Source organism: Carassius carassius, chromosome 9 (assembly GCF_963082965.1).
Source record: "Carassius carassius chromosome 9, fCarCar2.1, whole genome shotgun sequence".
NCBI classification, from domain to species: Eukaryota; Metazoa; Chordata; class Actinopteri; order Cypriniformes; family Cyprinidae; genus Carassius; species Carassius carassius.
In genome coordinates this window covers 540,001-545,000 of record NC_081763.1, presented here as the reverse complement: position 1 = coordinate 545,000, position 5,000 = coordinate 540,001, and the positions used below count along the sequence as shown (strand labels likewise).

The window sequence follows — 5,000 nt, the reverse complement described above, 5'->3', positions numbered from 1 at the left end:
AAGAAAATAATATGATTGATGTATGGAGAGAAAGAAATGAAAAAAAGAAAGAATATTCAAGGAGGCAATTAGTAGGGAATTTTATGTGTAAGACAAGGATTGATTTTATTTTGTGTACAAGGAACATTGAAGGATATATCGGTAACATTAAATATGAAGAATCAAGCTTAAGTGACCATAAACCAATTTTTTTGCAAGTAGACTGGAGTTCAGTGAAAAGAGGGCCGGGTGTATGGGTGTTAAATGTAGAGGTTTTGAAGAATGAGGAGTATGTTTTAAGTATTAAAGAAATTATTGAAAAAGAAAAGGAGAATGAAATGTACAGTGAAGATAAAAGGATATGGTGGGAAAATAAAGTATTGCATTCACAATAAAGTATTGCAAATTAATACAGATATGTAAGAGGAAGAAGGAGAGAGAAATAAGAGAAAAATTGGAAAAGGAATTAAATGAGAATGGGAAAGATATACAAAAAATAAAAGAATTGGAGGGAATATTGAAAGAAATGGAAGAGAAAAAATATGAAGGAGCAAGACTAAGAAGTAAAGCTAAATATACTGTGGAGGGAGAAAAATGTACAAAATTTTTCTTTGATCTAGAAAAAATACGAGGGAAAGCTGGAATGATTAAAGAAATAAGAGGAAAAAATGGTGTAGTGGTGGAAACAAATGAGGAAATATTAAAAGAAGTAAAAGCATATTATGAGAACCTGTTTAGTACTGAGGGATTGAAGGAAGAAGAGAAATTGGAGTTACTTAAGCAAATAAAAACAACAGTAGGAGAAGTAGACAAAAAAGAGTGTGATGAAGAGATAAGAGAAGAAGAGATAAAAAGAGCAATAAGTGAATTAAACAAAAATAAAAGTCCAGGTATAGATGGTTTGGGGAGTGAATTTTATATTGTTTTTAAAGATTTTTTAACCAGTATTTTAAAAGAAGTATATGAAGAGATCTTTAAAAAAGAAGAAATGAATCAGAGAATGGGGATGGGATTATTAAAGTTGATATATAAAAGAAAAGGAGATAAAGTAGACTTAAAAAATTATAGACCAATTACAATGTTGAATACAGATCTGAAAATTTTAACAAAAGTTTTAGCCAACAGATTGAAAGAGGTAATACCAACCATAATTGAAACAAATCAAGTGTATTGAGTTAAAGGGAAAGATATAGCGGACACAACTTTAAGTATAATAGATAGAATAAGATATATTAAAGAAAAAAACAAAAAAGGATATGTTATTAGTTTGGATTTCGAAAAGGCTTTTGATAGAGTGGAGCATGAATATTTATTTGGAATTTTAAGAAGGTACGGGTTTGGGGAAAATTTTATCAAGTGGATTACAATTTTATATAGGGGAGCAATAACAAGAATACAGTGTAATGGTTTTTTAACTGAATGTTTTAAAATTACTAGATCAATAAGACAAGGATGTCCATTATCAGCGCTTTTATATTCTTTAGTTGCAGAACCATTGGGATTAGCTATTAAAATAGACGAAGACATAAGAGGGATAAACATTGAAGGAAGTGGGGGAAATGAAAAAATATTTCAATATGCAGATGATACGACAATAATAGTTAAAGATATAGAGAGTGTTAATAAAGTAATGGAAGTAGTACAGATGTTTTGTAGGGGATCAGGAGGTAAGATAAATGAAGAAAAAACTATATATATGAGATTTGGAGGAGTGACTGTTTTAACAGAGTATTTTCATTTTAAAGAAACAAAAGAAATAAGGATTTTAGGTGTTCTAATGGGAAAAGAAGAAAGGAATGTTAAAGAAAAAATGTGGGAAGAAATAGTAGGAGGTATTGAAAGAAGGTTAAATTTTTGGAAATTGAGGACATTAAGTTTAAAAGGGAAGGTTTTAATTTTAAATGTGTTAATGGTGTCAAAGTTGTGGTATGTTTTATATGTGACTGCTATGCCAATGTGGGTGGAGACAAGGTTGAAAAAATGTTTTTTAGATTTTTTATGGAATAGTAAACCGTCAAGAATTGCATATAGTACATTAATAGGAGAAATAGGGAAAGGAGGGATGGGATTAATTGATGTTGAACAGAGAAAAAATAGCTTAAGAATTAAAATAGTAAAAAAATATCTAGATGATGGTCACAAAACTGCATGGAAAAAGACAATGGAATATTTTTTAAACAAATGTGGGGATTTTAACATGGGGGATGGGATTTTATGGATGAAAACAAAGAATTGGATGACAGAGTGCTTACCAGAGTTTTATAGGGAAATGTTTAGTGCCTGGGGAAAATTTTTAGATAGACTTGAGTATGATCCACATGGGAGAGAAAACATTTTAAATCAACCTCTCTTTTTAAACCAAAACATTTTAAAACAAAACAAAGGAATTTTTTTAAAGAAATGGATGGAAGTGGGGATAACAAGAGTGAGAGATGTTTTGTATGAATTTAAAGAAGGGTTTTTACCAACACAATTTATTGTAGATGCAATGGAGGAGGCAAAAGAGGATTACAGTGAACAAGTAATAAAAAATAAATATGAAATCATTAAAAATGCAATACCTAAAGAGTGGATAAAAAGAATAGAAAGTATGGAAGGAGAGCCAAAAGAGAAATGTATTCATGTGAAATTAGGGGGAAAACTGTATGATTTTAAGGAATGTACTGTGAAAATGATTTATTGTGCTTTTAGAGATGATGTTTTTAAAGAGCCGATTGCAAATGGTTACTGGGTGCAGAAATTCAAAGATTTAAAAAAAGAGTGTATATGGAGAATCATGACGGGGAAATGTGTGGAAACAAAATTGGAATGTTTGGAGTATTTTATAAGGCATAAAGTGGTTTTTACTGATGTTATTTTAAATAAAATAGGAATGGAAGAAAATGCTCTGTGTAAAGTGTGCCAGGAAGAGGAAGAGGGGATTTTACATATGTTTTTACATTGTAGAGAGCTAGAGGACTTTTTAAGGAAATGTAAATGTTTAATTAAAGATGTGACTGAGGAGTGGGATGAAAATGTAATGGAATGGAACAGAGTTGTGATGTTTGGTTGGGAAAAAAAATGTCAAAACAAAAGTTTCATTAATCTGTGTGTAATGCTAATGAAAAGTGCAATATGGGACAGAAGAACTGTGGCTAAAAAGGAAAAAATTGTGTTGGATGTTTGGAGGATGTTTAAAAGAAAAACAGAATTATATACTGAAAGACTGTATGTGTACTTTAAAGGTGTAAATATGTTAGACTCTTTTTATGATGTTTTTACCCCAAAAGTTTATTGTGTTTTAAATGATTTAATGTGGAAGCTGCCAGGAAGTGAAGGAGATTTTTAAATTATCTATGTAAAGGAAAGATGTGTAATGTAGGGATGTGTAAAGACAATGTTCTGTATTTTCTGTTGATTGCGTTTAATCTATTGTATTTTATTGATTGAAATTTCTCAATTAAAAAAAAAATAAAAAAATAAAAAAAAGGCTATGCCCGATCTCGTCTGATCTCGGAAGCTAAGCAGGTTTGGGCCTGGTTAGTACTTGGATGGGAGACCGCCTGGGATTACCAGGTGCTGTAAGCTTTTTGGAAAAGTTTCACTAATTATATAATAATCTTGCAAAAAAAAAAAAAGAGTCAATGCCCGATCTCCGAATCTTAGCATGTTTGGTACTGGTTACTACTTGGATGGTAGACTGCCTGGGAATAATTCCAGGTGCTGTAAGCTTTTGGGTTTTCTTCCGTACTTATATAATGTATTAAAAAAAAAAAAAAAAAAAAGGCTATGCCCGATCTCGTCTGATCTCGGAAGCTAAGCAGGTTTGGGCCTGGTTATTACTTGGATGGGAGACCGCCTGGGAATACCAGGTGCTGTAAGCTTTTGGGTTTCCTTCCCTACTTATATAAAGCACTAGCGATTATAGTGGCTGATCTTTAAATAGCCCTCTCTTTGCAGCCTCCTTCGCTTATGGCCATACCATCCTGGCTATGCCCGATCTCAACTGATATCCAAATCTAAGCAGGTTTGGGCCAGGTTAGTACTTTTGGATTTTTTCAGTAATTATCTAATAGGCCTGGTTAGTACTTTTGGAAATTTTCACTAATTGTCCAATAATCTTGCAAAAAAAAAAAAAAAAAAGAGTCAATGCCCGATCTCAGAATGTAAGCAGGTTTGGGCCAGGTTAGTACTTTTGGATTTTTTCAGTAATTATCTAATAGGCCTGGTTAGTACTTTTGGGAATACCAGGTGCTGTAATCTATTGGGTTTCCTTCCCTACTTATATAATGCACTGGCGATTATAGTGGCTGATCTTTAAATAGCCCTCTCTTTGCAGCCTCCTTCGCTTACGGCCATACCAACCTGGCTATGCCCGATCTCGTCTGATCTCGGAAGCTAAGCAGGTTTGGGCCTGGTTAGTACTTGGATGGGAGACCGCCTGGGAATACCAGGTGCTGTAAGCTTTTGGGTTTCCTTCCCTACTTATATAATGCACTGGCGATTATAGTGGCTGATCTTTAAATAGCCCTCTCTTTGCAGCCTCCTTCGCTTATGGCCATATCATCCTGGCTATGCCTGATCTCAACTGATCTCCAAATCTAAGCAGGTTTGGGCCAGGTCAGTACTTTTGGATTTTTTCAGTAATTATCTAACAGGCCTGGTTAGTACTTTTGGAAATTTTCACTAATTGTCCAATAATCTTGCAAAAAAAAAAAAAAAAAGAGTCAATGCCCAATCTCAGAATGTAAGCAGGTTTGGGCCAGGTTAGTACTTTTGGATTTTTTCAGTAATTATCTAATAGGCCTGGTTAGTACTTTTGGGAATACCAGGTGCTGTAAGCTTTTGGGTTTCCTTCCCTACTTATATAAAGCACTGGCGATTATAGTGGCTGATCTTTAAATAGCCCTCTCTTTGCAGCCTCCTTCGCTTATGGCCATACCATCCTGGCTATGCCTGATCTCAACTGATCTCCGAATCTAAGCAGGTTTGGGCCAGGTTAGTACTTTTGGATTTTTTCAGTAATTATCTAATAGGCCTGG

General features: G+C 33.6%; 1 non-coding gene across 1 annotated transcript; it reads left to right on the top strand.

The window, feature by feature from the left end:
- Positions 1-4,305: 4,305 nt before the first annotated feature.
- Positions 4,306-4,424, top strand: LOC132151138 (5S ribosomal RNA). Its single transcript, XR_009436296.1, has one exon. It is a non-coding gene; the product is annotated as a 5S ribosomal RNA (ribosomal RNA).
- Positions 4,425-5,000: the final 576 nt, after the last annotated feature.